The sequence below is a fragment of the Sturnira hondurensis genome, unplaced genomic scaffold (genome assembly GCF_014824575.4).
Source record: "Sturnira hondurensis isolate 20B ecotype Veracruz unplaced genomic scaffold, ASM1482457v3 Scaffold0021143, whole genome shotgun sequence".
Taxonomy (NCBI): domain Eukaryota; kingdom Metazoa; phylum Chordata; class Mammalia; order Chiroptera; family Phyllostomidae; genus Sturnira; species Sturnira hondurensis.
Genome location: NW_028093774.1, coordinates 26,122,010 through 26,140,196, shown reverse-complemented (window position 1 = coordinate 26,140,196; position 18,187 = coordinate 26,122,010). Strand labels below are relative to the sequence as shown.

Sequence of the window (18,187 nt, the reverse complement as noted above, 5' to 3'; positions counted from 1 at the left end):
CTGGACTTCAGAGTGTGAGTCTTCAACTTCTGTAAGGAGGTAGCATTTGGGCATAGAGATCCGGAAGATGCGAAGAGGCCAGGCAAAGAGCTTTAGGAAAAGCATTCCACACAGAGGGAACAGTCAGTGAAAAGGCCCTGAGGTAGAGCAAGCTAAACAGGTTTGAGAAACAGTAGGGCCAGAAGAGCTGGAGTAGGTAGAATGAAAGGTCAGACATGTCCGACCCTGTAGTTCGAAAGTCTTCTGGTGGTCCCTGCAATGCCAGCTGGGCCAGCGCAAAGCCCCCAGTTGCCAAGCGAACAGGCCAGTCAACGAAGATTCCCCCAGCAGGCGGGGGCTGGGAACTGTGGGTCCTCATTCTGGGCTATTGTTTGGCTTTGAGTTTATTGACACATGATGGGAACATGAGTTGTGTGACTGAAGGCGGGTAATTTCCATCTGCTTCTGATCAAAGGAATTTAACTTCACCAGACCCTCTGGCCTGGGTATTCCACTTTAACAAGAAAATATTCCCTTTTATTCCAGCTAGTTTCTTGGGCTTTCTGTCACTTGCAATCAATAAAATCTTGCCCTGTCTGGGTGGCTCAGTCAGTTGGAGCATTGTCTTGTGCACCCAAAGGTTGCGGGTTCAATCTCCCCAGTTGGGGTGTGCACAGGAGGCAGCCAATCGGTGTTTCTCTCTATCTCTTTCTCCACCCCACCCCCTCTAAAATCAATAAACATATCTTTGGGTGAGGATTAAAAAAAAGAAAATCTTAACTAACACAAGCGACTCCCCCCTCCCCAGGAATGTACCAAACCAGCACAAGGACCACACATCCGAGTGCCATTGCCACTTCTGTTACTGTGAAAACTGCCCCCGGCAGGCAGGCAGTGAAGTGCGGAAGGAGGACCAGACGGGTCGGATGCCGGGCAAGGCAGGGCGGTCCCAGCCAGGTGGCTGCAGCATTGGAGGCCCTTCCTCCTGACTATCGTCCTGTCCCCTCCACTGGCAGAGGATGACTCACCTGACCCTGGCCAGCAACCTAGCACACCTCAGCTGCCTTCTGCAAACAGGGTATGTGGAAACGAGTAGCCTAGAGACAAGGCACAAGGTGAGCATAGGTAGTGCACAAATAGTTTATTTTTCTACAAACTCCAGGATGGTACTATCCAATTTGATAGCCCCTAGCTACGTGTGACCATTTAAATTTTAATTAACTAAAAGTGAGTAACATGAAAAATTCTGTTCCTCAGTTGCACCAGCCCCCTCCGAGTGCTCAGGAGGCGCGTGTGGCTGGTGTCTGGCACCAGGCACGGTGCAGATTCAGAACGTGCCCGTCACCACAGAAAGTTCTGTTGGATCGCACTGCTCCAGAGCTTACCAAGGGTAAACAGAAGGCTGCCGGACACACAGACCTAAAGCTCCACTTCCTTGCTCTTGGAAACCCTTTCCTTCTGAACAGACACCCCTGCCCTGCCTCTTTCTCAGGCTCAGGCCAAGGTAAGCAGGGCCCCCGCTGTGAGCTGGAGGGAGGGTTAACCCTTGGCTCATGAAAGTCACTGTGCGTGGTCTAAAGAGTGGCCTACACCCAAGAGCCCAGGAGAGTGCCCTGGCTGCGGGGGAGTGAGGCCAGCCTCTGGGTCTCTGGCTGTAACTCAGTCTAGAGGTGTTGCTGGGAGCGCTCAGAACTCCACACCAGTACTGGGCGCCGGCCATGTGCCAGGCAGCTTTCACACGGACGATCTCCGCAGTGGCCTGCGCAGGTCTAGGAGGCAGACAGCAACTCCCATTTGCTCACGAGGCAAGAGAAGCCCGAAGAGGTTAACGGGAGGGCCAGCGCTTTCCCTCCCTACACTCTCATGAGAGACACGGACATGTGGCCGGGAATCGGAGACTTAATTTACCCATGGTAACGGGACACCTACAGTTGGTGAGAAGTTCTCATGGCACACAGTCTTGTGTGAGCTTCCACTTCCAGCCTCAAGTCCACCCAGGGGCTTGGGAGAGCCTCCTTCTAAGGATCTACCCATGAAGGCCCAGGTAATAAAAGACATCGTATCAGCACCACAGCAGGGCCCTAGCACAGGCCAGCCTGGGAAGGCGGTAGGGAACAGAACACAGACACACGGCATTTCTTCTGGACCAAGAGGGGAGGGGCACCATCACAATTTCATCCCAGAAAGCCATCTGGACCATGAGTCCCTTATCTTTGCCCCCATGTCCTGGATAAAACTTGACATACAGCAGAGACTTGATATCCAAGTGTTGAATGGGGGTGGGGGAAGGCAAAATAAGGTCCTCAAAGAGTGAGGGGACCTGGCCAAGAGAAGCCTGAAGGGCAAGTGCACTGGGTCAACGACTGAGGAAGGAGAGTTGTTCTGGCGGAGCTGTGACAACACTGTCTGCTCTGCACCTGACCCAATCCAATGGTCCCTTTCCCTTAAGTAATGGCACGGAGGGAAGGTCGGCACGGAGGGAAGGTCAGCATGCACTGGGCCGGGCACTGACTGCAGCCAGGCCCTGGGCCCATGAGCTTCAGCCCGGACACCCTGGCTCCTCGCTCAGCCTCTGCCTGGACAGCTCCCTCTAGCTCTGAAATATTGAGCCTCGCCACAGGCTCAAAATATGGCTTCAAATAGCACTTAGGCAAGAGTAATTAAAGGGAATGTTATCTCACTCAGTTTCTCATTAGCCACATAATTAGAGTGCTGAAAATAATTAACATTCCTTTTGACAAAGGAAACAGAGGACCCAATCCATTCATTAGGACGGCCTCAAACAGCCTGAGCAAGGCCAAGAAGAACTCATCCCCTCCCAGGCCCGTGCAGGCCAGTGTCAGCAGCGGGGAACTCAGACCCAGAGGCCAGGCCAGTGCTGGGCTGGGCTCTCAGGCACGCCGATGCACTGGATGCCCCGATGTATGTGTTACAGGTAACAACAACACACTTGTACACAGAGAAAAAGAACTGAAAGGAAGTGCATGACGGTTTCTACACAGCAGGCCAGGGACATATGCCCCCCTCCCCTAAGGCCCTAAAGAATAACAGAAAAGGCATTTTCTACGAAGAATAAATCCATTACAGCCCTATAAAACAAGAAGGAATTGTATGGATTCCCTGAAAATGGAAGGCAGATGGGAATAAACATGGAGAAAGCGCAACCCCCCAAAATAAAATCATGACAATAATAACAAGAATGATGGTAGACACTTTCACAGCACAGATATTCGCCCAGCCTTGTTCTAAGAACTCTGGCATGCAGTACATCATTTAATCCTCCCAAAGATCCTTTGAGACAGAGGCTCTTATTATCCCCACTTTACAAACAAGACCCTGAGTGACACAGCTTTCCCCAGATATGGTGCTAAGTAAGTGGCAGGACTGGGATTTGAACCCAAGCTGTGCTGCTGGGGATTCCATACTCAGTTGGATGAGCCCCTCTGGGGGCTCCAAGTTTGGAGCCAGCAGACAGGGGCCCAGGAGAAGCCCTGAGGAGATTTAGGCCACCAGGGCAAGTGGGCCCCTGCCCACCTCTTCAGCCATGCTTGGGCCCTAGACACTGGGGTAGCGAGGCAAGGGGACACCTAGACCAGTCCCCTGCAAGTCCCCGGCAGGCACATCCTACCCTCTGGCCACAGCCAGTGACATCTGGCTGTGGAGCATGGAATCGTGCTCACAGAGAGGCGACTGGGAAACCCCAAATTGGAGCAGAGAGAGGAGCACACAGCCCAGACTCACCAAACACCTGACCGAAACCACGCCCTGGAAGAAGCACCAAGTCTATACACAGAGGTTCCAGCTGGAGGACAAAACTAACAAAGTCAGCAGAACGAAATGTTTTTAAAAGTGCGATTCATCTCCTCTGTGGGGCAAGAGGGGCTACTGAACCCAGGAAACAAAACCAGGCTGTTAGCAGACAGCCATTGAAGACCTTGGAAATGGAGGAAGCATAGGTTGTCTCTGGAGCAAAACCAGCGTGGCTTCATTACAACTTTCTCTACATATTTCTATTTCCCTAAACTCCCTATACTGATCATACATTACTTTTAAAATTGGAAAAGTTTCTTTTTTTTAAATGTTTGGCCCGAGGTAGGTGCTCAATAGGATTTAGTTGCAAAGTAGTTATTTTGCAAAGCAAAGGGGGTAGATTCTGACCCCACAACAGCCCTCGGCCCTAGCCAGGGTGGCCCTCACCTCGCACCGTCCCTGCGCCCCTCTCTGGGTCCCTGTGCACACGGTTCCCCTCCTGGAAGAAAGGCCCTATCTCTCCTCTGTTTCCCCACACGTGCCTGCCCTTCATGCCCACTCAAAGGTCACCCTGCCTAACCCACCCGACCCCTGCTCCCCCAGTCTCCAAAGGGCACCTGCGTCTGCAGGGTCATGGGACGGCTCTGGCCAAGCTGCCCTCTGGGGTCACAGCCCTGATAACATTTATACCCTGTACCTGTGAGTGAGCCACAGTCTCGTCTCCCCAACGCCACGGCGGCTCCTTAACATCACCGAGAGGGCGCCAGCCTTCTCTTCACAGCCCTCTCTGCCCAAATAAAGCTGAGAAGCTTTTGCAAGAACATTCTCAGATGTCAGTTGAGTGAATGACAAATGAGCTTCTGTTCCTGGTGGGAGTGGGAAGAGGAAAACTATTGTGGAAGCGATTATTCAACAGGGCTGGGCCCATTGCAGCAAATGGGCGAGGCCTCCGTGGCCTCTCTGGCCCCACAGCACTGTGCCCTCCCACAACCTGTGTGGCATCCAGAAATACCTGCAGACCCAGAGGGGAAGGCTGCCAAATCCAGAGGTGAAATATGGATGACGAGCTGGAGATCTACATGGTCTTAAGGTATCGCCCCACAGACTCTGTATAGGTAGCAAAGGAAAACAGTCAATGCGCAGTGAGGACACTGGACACCACCTTGGCCGAGTGATCAAACCGCACACATACACGCACGGGGCAGAGGGACGTCCGGTGCCTCTGGATATAATGCACTGAAAACACGCACATTGTCCCTGAGGATCCTGGCCAGGAATGTGTAACCCAGAGTCTAACCACATGGCAACATCAGGCAGATCCAAAGAGAACAATGTTGTTTTTTTAAGGAAGAAGAAGGAGGCTACTTCCTTCAACAATGCCAGTGTCACAACAGACACAGGAAGCCTGAGGAACTGTTCGAGACGAAAGGAGACTAAAGAGACATGTCACCCACGTGCAGCAGGGCCCCCAGACCAGACCCCATACGGAGAGGAAATATGCCTTACAGGACGTGACTGGGCAACTGGAGAACCTGACACACGACCAGCAGACTAGCTAAAGCGTCCTAGAGCGTTCAGTTTGTTGAAGGTTATGTAAAACAATGTCCTTGTTCTTAGGAAACCCACACCGAAACATTTAGAGTTAATGGGCCAGGATGGAGGCAAGTCACTCTTAAATGGTGGGGGCAGGGGGGAAAGAGTAGAAACAAAGATGATAAAGCAAACGAGGCAAAATGTTAAAAAGAGTGAATCTGGATAAAGAGCATATGGTGCTTCATACCATTCTGGCAACTTTTCTGTAAGTTTGAAATTAATTTCCAAATAAAACATTTGGGGGAAAAAACAACGAAAGGGCCTTCCATTAGACAGGGGCTGGGTGAGGGTGGAGCCGACACAGGGGGCAAATCTGGGGAGGACACTGGTCGTCACGTGTCTGCGCTGGACTTAAAACTTCCTGCTTCGCCAGGATGTCCCCTGTGGACACACGTCCTCTCTGGCCCTCCTCTTTTCTCACTTCTTCATCCATTTACACCTTCCTCTCCCAAGGTCAGCAAGCTCCTAGGGGGCCTCCCGATGAATACTGGGGGACAAGATTGATGAACCTTTTGGCTATATTCTTATATACAGTTAATATTTCTAGAAATGTTTTGACACCTATTTTGTCCACAAGCCCGGAATAATGAGGCAAGCCATATTTATTAAGTCTTCTGGGCTTTATAAGGCATTTCATTCCCCCCTCCAATTCTGTGCCTAATACGGCTCATACTGCCTCACCCCGGGCTTTAGGCCACATTCCTCCTTTCTGAGATCTCATGCAGGCTTCCCGGGTGGACACCCCACTCCCCACACCACCACCATCACCAGCATGACCCCCCTCCTGCACCCCCCACGCAGGCACAGCCTCCCTCCTGAGGTTCACTGTCTGTCACAGCTGGCTGTGGTCACTTTAAATGACTCTCAGCCAGATAAGAGTCTCTTTAAGCGGCCTCGCTGTGGGCTAAAGGGAATGGAGCAAGCCATCATGTTGTACAAATTCATTTACTTATTAATTCAGAAATCCTTATATGCATGGTTCATGGGCAGACAAGTAGGCTGGATATGAAAACTGAAGCACAACAGTGGGGCTGGCTGTTTTTAACACATTGGAAATGTAACACATCAGAACTTCGACCGTAATATCAGGCAGCAGAAAGCTAATAATAAATAATAACTTACATTCTGGCAGTGCGTTTTCCTTGAGTCCTTTCAAGTTCATCTCATTATTCACACACTCATCTACACGTTCATTAACTAACAGTATCTGTCCCATGTCACCGGGCTACAGGCAGAGACTCCAGGGGCCCAGAGCCAAGCCCGGGCCACAGGAGGCTGACATTCTCGGGCTCCTGGATCGCCCAGGTGCCCCACTAGACACATGCTCAGGGTACCCCTGCCATGGGGCACCGAAGAAAATTATTTCAAAGATGAGAAAAAAAGAGAGACAATCAAAAAGAAGGTCTTGTGTCTTCACTGCACAAGTAAATGTTGTTTCTAAAACCGTCACTTTCTATTATAACTCAGAACCATATCGATGCATTCTTAATTATCAATGGGCCCCCAGCCTGGCCAGCACTGAGGGCCTCTAAAAGCTGTCAGCCATCCCAACAAGTCAGCAGAGGCGGCAATCCCAAATGCCACCGAGCAGGCAGCTCTCATTAGCGAAGGGCTCTGAAGAAAGCAGGACTAACAAGACTGGGGAGGGAATCCCTGGGAGGGGACGAGAGGGTGGGGGATGGAGGCTGACACCCTGACTTCCGACTGGAGCGACGGTGGCCTCATTCCCCGAGAAAAGGATCCACGCCGGAGGTGACTCACAATGAGTGACCGCGTCTCTTGTGCTCGACACCTGGAAGCCAGCCCACGGGATTCCAGCCTGGGGCAGGACTGGGACCCCACTGCATGGAGCAGTACAGAGCGGAGCATGCCGGGGAGAAGGTGGGAGGGTGACAGCCAGGCCTGGCAGAGGACGAGGTGGGAGGGGCCCGAGGGAGGGCCCAGGAGGCAGAGGGACACCCAGAAAGGACCCTGTCAGGGAAGAGGGGCAGGAGAGTGTGGGGCGGTGGCCAATTAGAGGCCAGGCCAACGGGGCCTGAAGGGCTTTAGCAGCACAGAGGTCACTGGGGGCCATCTAGGAAGGAGTGACTGAGACTGTGTGTACACAACCTTTGAGAAATTTGCTTGCGAAGCAAATGAGAGAGAAAGCTGCCAGAGTAGCAGAGATGAAAGGGTGTCGTTCCTCCCTCCCTCCCTGCCTGCCTTCTTTCCTGGGTAAGGGAGACCTGAGGATGTTGAAATGCTAAGAAAAACCGCAGCGAGGGAGAGGGTGGGGATGGACTACATGCTGTGGGACGCACATGGAGGCTCCGGCTGCCCTGAGGTCGTGGAGGGAGCACAAGGAGCCCCAGTCTTGAAGGCCAGCAGGACACGCATGTCATTAAATCCCTGTACAGGAAGGGGACACTGACCTTCAGAGTTAAGGTTGCACAAACATTCAGGCACAGGTCTCCCAGTTCCTAGTTCTGGTCCTTCTTCCAGACCAGGAGTCCTCACTGGGGCCACCCCTGGGACGGGCGGGCCCCTGTGTCAGCACCGTGGGGGAGGGGGGCACTATGGGTGCTGTCGGCACCCCCACCTCCCACAGCCGCCACACACAACTGTCCCCCGTGACTTCAGAATGGCCCCCTGGACGTTCAGAGGCGAAGAGCTCGTTTGTGATCCTCTGCTTCCAGAACCAAACTCTCTTTTTCAAATAAACACAGGTTTTTTGCCTAGTTTTGCCATGGACTGAATTGTCCAGGAATGTCATTAGAGTAGAGGTCCCCAACCTCCAGGCCACAGACTGGCATCAGTCCAGGCCTGTTAGGAACCGGGCCGCACAGCAGGAGGTGAGCCCGCATCATCCCGAAGCTGTCCCCCTCCTCCCGACTCCCAGTCTGTGGAAAAGTTGTCTTCCACGAAACCGGTCACTGGTGCCAAAAAGGTTGGGGATCGCTGGCTGCCTTAGAGTACAAAGGGGGGGGATCCTGTTCTTTATGTTCTTTGGAACCTCACCGAGAGTGGTTCACCCCTTTGGACAGTCAGGTCAAGCTCAGTAGCATCTCCACTGGCGCTCGAGCCGCCCACACGGTCAGCCTGGGCTGTGGGAGGGTCAAGGCTGCTGCACCCCCGTGACTCTGTGTACAGGTTCGGGCATCTGACTTCCTCCTTCCGTCCTCCGTGCAGCCACGTTCAAGCAAATGCGATACTGTATCCTAACTAACTTGTTCTTTATTTCTCTCTTCTGTTACAGTCAAGGCGTTTTACTGGTGTTTCTACACTTACGTAAGTAGGTAGATCACATTATCTATAAATTCTGTTCAGGGTAATTAGGAGGCATCACAAATATTTGCTAAATAATGGGGGGCACCATTCCACATCAGGTGCACCTAGGGGCCGGAGAAACTGCGGTGCCGAGGGAAATGCGGGGGTGGGCGGAATCAGGGTGGCTTTGCGTGACCGATGCCACCGAATAAACGCATGGTCATTTACAGATTACTTACATGAAGCTCGTGGATGACAGGTATACTGGCAATATGGTAAATCTGTGGGGCTTACGAAGACTATTCACGTGGGCACCTTTGGGGAATTTCATTTCTATGATGAATTCAAATTATCCCCTACCTCAGCATGTTCCAGCATTTAATGACTAGAGGTAAAAGACCACAAGTCAATCTGCACGGGTCAGGGAAATGATAAATGCTTCAGCATCCAGAGGCGAGGATGAGTTTAGAAGAAGTCAAAGCAATAGGTGCCAGGCTTGGTCTGGGGAGTATCTTCTTAATGGATGAGAAGATGAGTAAACAGTTTGTAAGTGGACGCTTAGGGAAATGTATTTATGGAAAATGCTATCTCGTGAGGAACAGTGGACAGGCAGAGGGGTAGAGAAATGATCTCAGAGGACCTCCCATAGGTTAAAAAGTCAGGCCAGAAATACTCAGGGATCAGATTCTGAGAGGGGCTGGTTATTCAATGTGGGGATGGGGGGTAATGAGGCACGAATTCCCATGGGCATGCCCATCACTGCCAATCAGGGACCCGGGGGGAAAAAAGACTATGTCCTTCAATTGAGAGGGGATAGCTAACTCACTCAGGCGTCCCCCGCAACCTGAGGACGCAAGAGGCCTGGGAGAAAGGAAGGGGCAGCCTGCTGGCTTCCACTAACACTCACCACGCCTCTCCTCCCAATGTTCTCATCAAAAAGTGAATGAAACACAATAGAAGACTTTAGATTCCATCGTTGTACATTTTCCTATTGTTTTCATATTTTCCCAGGTGCATTGGTGTCTTTAAAAAGATTTTAAAGCATCACATCAAAGCAGCTGTGGGAATTTAACAAGCAGAGAGATTCTCAAATGCATAGCTGCATCACTTCCCAGAAGTAAGAAGAGGAAGCAGGATCCTGGGGCTCTAAAGGCTCCCCCACAGGTGGGAAGTGCATCCGGGACCAGTTTACAAGTCCCTCTGGGGAGCTGACTCAGCTAAGAGGCCAATAAGGCCCCCACCCATGCCCCAGGGAAACAGGAACAAGCCAGCAGGTACTTCCCGCCCCGAGGGCACACCAGTTCATCTCAGAGGCAAGGCTGTGGGGAGGGGGAAAGCCTTCTAGGTTTAGGAGTCCTGCAGGGCCAGGGCAGACGAGGGTGAGGCAACCAACAGAGGCATTCACTCCAGGCACAAAATTTAAATTTAAGGTGTGCCCCCAAAAGCTTAGTAATCAAGATACATGATATCGTAATGCAACGTTTTACGGAATCAGATTGGTAAACTAAGGCGCAGCCTATAGTTACACTAGAACCAGGGGTGGGGCAGTGAGACAGGGTCAGGTGGAGTTCTGTGAGGTGGGAAGAGTCTCGCATCACAAAGCCCCGGCCCACCCCTGGTGCCAATAACACCTCCGTGGAGAAACACCACCCAGCACCACAACCCCTTATCCCAAACACCTGGAATTCAGGGTTGAACAACATGTTTAAGCCCTGGCTGGTGTGGCTCAGTGGACTGGGTGCTGGCCTACAAACCAAAAGGTTGCCGGTTCCATTCCCAGTCAGGACACACGCCTGGGTTGCAGGCCAGGTGCCCAGTTGGGGGCATGCAAGAGGCAGCCACACACTGGTGTTTTGTCCCTCTCTTTCTCCCTCCCTTCCCTTCTCTCTAAAAATAAATAAATAAATCTTTCAAAAACAATTTTAAGAAGGTGGTATAGAGCACATCCCAGAGACTGCTCAGTTCCACAGCGGGGTTGCCTCCCATCCAACACATGGACACTTCTGCAGCCACATCTATGAGGTCACACTCCGCCGGACAGATGACCAGGGGCCTCACTTAGGTCAGGTGTTGCCATCACACGAGTTACAGAAAAGCTTTCCGTTTGATCACGTCCTGGACTTTGAAACCACAGACAGAGGAGTGTGAGTCGTAACAGCACTCACTGCATGAGCTTTCTTTGAGAAAAAGGGCAGCAGATTGGACCCAACATTTTTGTGGTAAACTTATGCAGGAAAGACCTCTGCAAAGTCCTCACCAGTGAGCCCCCAGATGAAGGCGATTTTTAAAAGCTGGTCAAGGCCAGGGCAGACTTAGGGCAGCAGCATTTCCCACCAGAAGCCCACAGGGGTTATTAAACACCTTCTACGAGTAAACCCTTGTACACAGTCCTGGGAGGGACTAAGACATACAAGACCCAGGTCCAGCCCTCAGGAGCTTAGGAGGTAGGAGGGACAAGGAGGTACACATAAATCACAGGACACTGACAAGTGAAGGGAGCTAACCCCTGGCTACACTTTAAAAGTGAGGAAACCAGACAGTTAACAGCAGGAAGCGATAGGAATCAGGGTTAGCTATCTGCCCTGCACTGCCCCTCAGCCGGTCCTTGCACAATCACTGCCAACAGCGATGAAACTACGAGAGGCACAAAAGACCCCAGCTGAGGTGCTTTTTGGTCAAACACGCCTTGGTAGCCCAGGTGGGCTCCGACTTTCAGAAGCACTTTGGAGCCCTGGCCAGGTGGATCCCTTGGTAGGAGAGCCATCCCGTAACCTGGGGCGTCCAACCTTCTGTCGTCCCTGGGCCACACTGAAAGAAGAGGAGTTGTCTAGGGCCACACATTCAATACACAAACACTAAGGAAAGCAAACAAAAAAAATCTCATAATGTTTTACATAAATTTGTGATTTTGTGTTGGGCCGTACTCATAACCATCTTGGGCTGTATGCGGCCTGTGGGCTGTGGTTTGGACACCTCTGCCACCAAAAGTTTGTGGGTTCGATCCCAGGTCGGGGCACATACCTAGGTTGCAGGTTCAGTTCGATTCCCAGTAGGGGCACCTACAGCAGGCAACCGGTCAATGTTTCTCTCTCTTTCTCCTTTCCCCTCTCCCTAAAATCAATAAACATATCCTCGGGTGAGGAAAACAGAGTATTAACTAAGGCATCAAGAACAACAGGTCTGACGTTGCCAAGCTGGTAAGAGGGCGTCCACAGGACCACTCAGGAAACCTGATGTCTGACCCTGCAACTGGGCAGACGGGGTAGACTGGCATCTGGCCGCCGCCACCTGAGACACCCCAGGCACGAGACACAGGCTGGCCATCTGCTGCCGGAGGAGCCAAGGAGATGGCTGCGCTGGGAGGTCGCTGTGCCAAATGACGTGGGATTGTTTCCTTGCACTAATATGGGCCACATGCAAGAGAGGCCCCCTCGTCCAAAAGGGCCCCTCAGCCAGACTGAAGGACCTTTGCCAAACTGGGCTGGAGTGAATCACTGGATTTTAGAAACTCAGGAAAGAACAAGGATGTAGCATAGAAGATTATTTGTTCTTTTCGAGACAAATGGAAGTGAATGACTCCAGAAATTGGGGGTGGGATGCCTATGAGAACCCACGAACACGGCTGCAAGAGAGAGAACTGGCGTTCAGTACCGACCAGGCCCAGGGAGCTAGAAGCTGGCAGCCAGCAGTGCTGGCCAAGTGCACCCTTTCCTGTCCCCGCCGGCCCACTGACAAAGGGCTGGACATACTCAATATTGAACTTAAAGTGACTACGGGACCTTCTACTGCCTAAGAATGACCAGAAACAGGGCACATGCCTGGGTTGCAGGCCAGTTCCCGGTTCCCAACAGGAGACACATGAGAGGCAACCATACATTGATATTTCTCTCTCTCTCTCTCTCTCCTTCCCTTCCCTTCTAAGATAAATAAATAAAATTAAAAAAAAAAAAAGAATGACCAGAAAAAAGGATGGCGACTGACTGAGTTTTCATCCAGGGCGGGGAAAGAACTAATCTCGCTGAGAAACATAAAGGGACAGTAGGAGATAAAATTAAGTCACTTTATGAGCACATCCCAATGAGTCACGTATCTTTATACTAATTAGAAACATAGTTATTAAAATGGAATCTTTGTCCCTGTACCAACTAAAATCATCTCTCATATTCCCACTGGTATAGTAACCACCATTAGAAATAAATGGTACAGGGCAATAAGGAACTAAGGGGAAAAGCAAAGCAAAAAATAATCCAAGGCAAGATTATTTTTTGCTGGGTTCAGTGGGAACTCATTTACTCCTCAACTTTGAATATGATGAAATGAAAATAGAAGGTGTATCAATGGATAGCAGAATCCACGCGCCCCTGGACAAATAGCTTTGTTCAGAGGGACATGCAGATGGCCCGATTCCGTGTACAGAAAAGCTGTGACTCCCGGAGTTTCTAAGCTGAGCTCATGATGGGCTCTTGCTCTTTTAGGCTGAGCAAAGGCAGCAGGGAAGAGGCATGCTCTCATGACACTGTGTCACTGATGCTGTGGAAAGCATCGGTCAATGCCCCCAAGTCCTGGAGCACTGGAGGATCCTGGGCCACACCAGTCCCTGGAGTCTGCCAAGTCCAAGGGCAGAACGTGAAGCATACACCAGCGCACAGCCTCCCTGCTGCCTTCACCTGGGGGCAGCTGGAGTGTGCCAGGGGGAGGGGGTTGTGAAGTTTTAAGACAAGATAGGAGCAGTGCTCCCTAAGGTTTAAGAAATGCAGAGTACATGCCTCGCAGCTGCCTCGTTCACACAGTCACAGGAAGAATCAGCTGGCCTGGCGTCCCCTTCACCAACAGCTACTTACTCCAGCTCTGACTCTGTCCCTCAGCTTCCAATGTGGCTTCTTTCTTCTGGGGTTTCTCCTTCAACCTCCCCTCTGCCTCCCCAGCTCTGTCTTCCTACAGTGCCAGGCTAGCTGAGCTATTACCAGAGATGGGACCAAATTAACCAGATTCTACTGGATCATCCAGTACTTTTGCTGGAAGAGTTGTTAGAGAATATCTCTTCTAATATTCTCGTTTCACAGATAAGGAAACTGAAGGACTCGTGTGACGTGCCCAGAGTCACTGAGCTGAGACAAGGGCCCGAGTCTCCTGACACCTGGCACAATGCTCCGTTAGACACCATCGTGCTAACTCTCCAGGGGCCAGCTCCTCCAGACCACCACCTGAAGCTTCATCCTTCTCCCACAATCACCTCAAAGTGGCAGAAGAGCCTCAGAGTTAACGTGCCTGAAACTAACAAGGATGAAAGAGATGAGAAGCATCACAATGAACTAGTTGGTCACCTCTGAAGGGAGTCATCAGTGGCCACAAACCCTCTCTCAGGAGAATGGGGCGGTCTGCCTGGGGCCCAGGGGCACGATCCTGTCTCCAGAGCTGCGCTGTAATTAATGGGCAGCAAGAGGCCCAGAAACAAGGTTGGAGGGTGAGGGCTGGGAGTCAAGGATGAGCTTCTATGACTAGTGAGAGTAAGGTGACAGAAAGAAAAATGCCACCCAGAGAGTCTGCTAAGCAAGAGGGGAAAAGTCAGCATCAGAATGAAACAGGGTTTATGAAATACATCCTGTGCCAAACAGAAAGTGTGTCCTTACAGTAACCCCCGGGCCATCTGGTCTACTTCCCCAGTGCGGGATACTGACCTCTCTCCTTCCTGAACATTCACCAGGATGTCTCTCAAATAAGAACCTGGACTTTCGACTCCTTTTAACGGGCTGTGTTTAATCCATATGAAGTCTCCTTCTTATAGCTGAACTAACACTACCTCCACTTTTACCTTCTCTCCAACATGCAATCCACAGAACACAATGCAATCAGGCAGACCTCAGATCAAAGCCCAGTTTGGACCTCTGCAAGCTGTGTGATGTGTGCAACCATTTTAACTTGCAGAGGCTCAGTTTTTCCAGCTGTACAATGGGGATAAGTAAGTAGCCATCTCATGGTTATGAGAGAAGAAGAACATGCATCAAATGCTTAGCCCAGTGCTGGATAGAAAGTAAATATCCAATAAATGGTGGCTGTTACTGTCATTATTGCTATGAGCACTGAAGCTGGCAGCAGCTCCGTGTGTGGAATTAAGTCCCAGAGGGCCGAAATGGTTTGTCAAAGGTCATACAGTGAGTCAGGAAGGGACCACAGATTTCCTGATTCCAGAAGCCTTTGCCAATCATCGGCTCCCACACAAACAACATCCTTGCCCAATGACCTAGAAATCTGGGGATCAGATCACACCAAGTACCACAGCTGATGATTTAATANATATCCAATAAATGGTGGCTGTTACTGTCATTATTGCTATGAGCACTGAAGCTGGCAGCAGCTCCGTGTGTGGAATGAAGTCCCAGAGGGCCGAAATGGTTTGTCAAAGGTCATACAGTGAGTCAGGAAGGGACCACAGATTTCCTGATTCCAGAAGCCTTTGCCAATCATCAGCTCCCACACAAACAACATCCTTGCCCAATGACCTAGAAATCTGGGGATCAGATCACACCAAGTACCACAGCTGATGATTTAATAAGCCCTCACCATGTACCAGAAACTGTGCAGGCTCTATGAAAGCTTTAAGGCTTCCACAGATCACAGCAGGAAGAAGGTCATCTCCTTGTTCATGGCAGGCAGAAACACAATTAAAAAGCAACAATCTGGAGCTGCTGCTTGCTTGAGTTACCCCGTGGTGATGATATTTCTCGTCCATATTGAAGAAGGTAAATGAAAGTAAGACCAATGCCTGGCTGCCTTATTCCTAGCTTTGGAAAGGTACCTTTGATTGGGAATAAGAGGGGGAGCCCCCAGAAGGGGGTGGGTGGATCCTCGGGACTAGAGACTAAAACAGGGTTTGGCTATGGACAGCAGGGAAAAAGAAGCTGGGGCTGGGAGTGGGCTAAACAGAGGGCCCCACCACCGCTCCGCAGAAGGGCGGTGACCGTCCGCAAGGTGGGCTTCTCACTGCGCCAGGGCCTGACCCTCCACGGGTGGTGCAAGCAAGGAAAGCATGGAGCCTCGGGAAGCACATTTTATCTCGAAGCGTGAATAACCCCTCAGAAGCCCAGAAAAGATTCCTCTCCTTCACGGCCTTCTCGTCTTTGGCGGGCATCCCTGTGTCCTCGCGGCTGGTGTCAAGGCCTTGCGAGGATTCGGGATGAGTGACCCTTCTGACAGAAATGAACCATTCCAGGAACTCATGCAATGGGACATCTCTTAAAAACTGAAAGGAAGCAATGAATGAACGAATCAGCTAGGAGGCACTGGTACTCAAGTCCACCCACAGAAGCAGTGAGAAATGGCTAGTGTATCTGCCTGCAGGGCTTCTGGCATGGAAAGGAATGGCAGAAAGTGTGCTTTCTGATCAGCCTCCCAATGTATTAGATCTTCCTATATTAAGTTAGAATCTGACCATGTAGGTCTCTCTCTCTCTCTCTAACTGCCATGCTTCTGGAGGATGGAGCAACAGGAAGGAGCAATCTAAGGACCCAAGTCCTGCCTGTGTAGACTATGTGCCCTAATTTCAATGCTGCCCTTGCTACAATACCAGGCACACTGGGAGCCAAGAGCCCTGAAAAGATATCAAACTCCCTGTTGGGGAGCCAGCAGAGTAAATAAAGGATAACAGGGAGCTTGATGTTCTGAAACTGAACTTGGCAATGACTTTGGTTACTCCTCAAATTGCCACACTGGATCATAACCGACCCCTAAAGGTGGAAGCACCAACTTCAGTGGAGGCTGGAAAGTGGCCTTTCCGAGCCATCCTTCAAAGGAGCAGCCGGCCAGTATCACTCTGCGGCCTCGACGCCACTAAATCTACGCAGAGGGGAACTGATGTGAAAATGAGCCTTGAGGACAGCCTTGGGGTGGAGGAGAGTGGAATCCACACCTGCAGGACAACGTGAGCACAGGGAAGGGAGCGAGGCCTGCTTTCTATCTGGAGATGTGATAGATCACTTGTTTAGCCGTGGTTCTATCTATGGATGTGAGCGGCAGGGTGAAAACCACACCTTCCCTGAAGTCACAGCAGCACAGAGCCGCCTGTAGCTCAAAGTATGAGGCAAACATACCGCTGAAACCAAACACACAGGTGCCTACATTCTACCCGCGCCTCTTTGACTCATAACGACAACAGTGCACCCCCTGGACCTCTTCCAGTTCCTGAGTCTAAACATTCTTTCGTTGTTGTCGTTCTGTTACAGTTGTCTCGATTTTCCCCCAATTCTCTCTCCTGCCCTGTTGAGTCTAAATATTCTTAAATGCCAGGACAGGAAAACTTCCCAACACTGACATTCATTCAAACCACGGCCAGTGTGCGCTCGGTGTGACTCATTTTCCCGCAAGGGGAATCATAACCCAAAGTGCCGCCTCCTAGACCTTCCCCAGAAATCAGCGTACGCTTTACTTCTCAGATACAGAGCCTCTGACGTCTGAGAGGTGGAGGCGGAGACAGCAAAAGACCTGACCAGAAAGGCTTAATTTCTCCCTGTTCAGAACATCAGAATCCCTTCCAACATCCCCTCCCTGGCCAGGTGTTGCCACAAGGGATCTGAGAGTTTGCCAAGTAAGAAATTACCCACATCTTAAAAGGAATGTTCCCGCAAAAATAAAAATAAAAATAAATAAAACCCAAACCGCCTTGTCTGTAAATTGGGGGAGAAAAGTAAAGAGATACAAATTTGAAAACAGCCAGGCGGTCAGAGGGTTAGGTTTCCCATCCCTCAAGGACAGCCAGACCTCATACGGTTGCTGATAAGAAGGAGCAGCTTCACTTTAGTGCCCTCGCCCAGATCTCAACTGATATCGTCGGTGTCCCCAACGTCACGGGTGACCCTTCTCAGTCAAAGCTTCATGACTGTCCCTGATGTGCAGGCTGGACGCCGTCTGTCTGGAGAAATCCCAGGAGGATGGCGCTCTAAGACATCTGGAGAGCAAAGGCAGACCCCAAATCACCCGCTGCCCATGTGCCGCAGCAAGGGTCTTTCTGATGAAAAACTATACTTTTAAAACCGGCACTGAGCTTTCCCTGTCCCAAAGCGGTAACTTAGCCCTTCCCTGCTAAAAAAAGACACCTTTCCCTTCAGAAACGATATGTAAATCAGATACACGTAAATAAACACAGTATAAGGCTCCCTAACTCATTTCACATCTTCCATGCAAAGGCCTGAGGCGCCCCCCCGCACGTATAAAATGTAAAACGTCATGCCTCATCACTTTACAAGAGGGAATCAGACGGAGCATCGTTTTCCCACGTTACATGCAGTACATGTGAGGAGCAATCTGTGAAAAAATCCCCTTCACTCACCATTGGGGGTGGAGAGGCCAGGACTCCACATCGGTAACCTCAGCTTTGAATAAATCGTTTGGTAAACCCAGTGGGGGCTGAGCGATGCCCACCCTGCCATCAGGAGGGGAAAGGGCCCTAGAAATGGGACTGGTGGTGCTCTCTGGTCTAGAGCCTGCATCCGACTCCAGTCACAAGTTCCAGAACGACATAGTGGTAGCTCAGGGGGCTTTTTTTTCTCCTCCTGCCCCTTAGGGGTCCTGAAACATCCCTCACTCCTGTACCTTTAAGTGACCGAAGTCAACACTAAATCAGCTT

The 18,187-nt window shown here is 50.9% G+C and overlaps 1 protein-coding gene across 5 annotated transcripts in view; it reads right to left on the bottom strand.

The window, feature by feature from the left end:
- The window catches only part of TMEM229B (transmembrane protein 229B), a 37,928-nt gene that overhangs the window by 17,103 nt on the left and 2,638 nt on the right, over positions 1 to 18,187 (bottom strand). Inside the window, exons 1-2 of one of the 5 annotated variants that reach the window (XM_037031233.1) lie at positions 4,742 to 4,897; positions 4,427 to 4,595 (exon numbers count right to left, since the gene is read on the bottom strand). The exons of 2 other annotated variants lie outside the window; for them this stretch is intronic. The gene's annotated coding sequence lies outside the window, so the exon portion shown is untranslated. Of the gene's footprint in view, positions 1 to 1,007; positions 1,077 to 4,426; positions 4,596 to 4,741; positions 4,898 to 17,322; positions 17,344 to 18,187 lie in introns of those variants that run through there. 2 more of the 5 variants (XM_037031232.1, XM_037031237.1) reach the window with 2 other exon arrangements.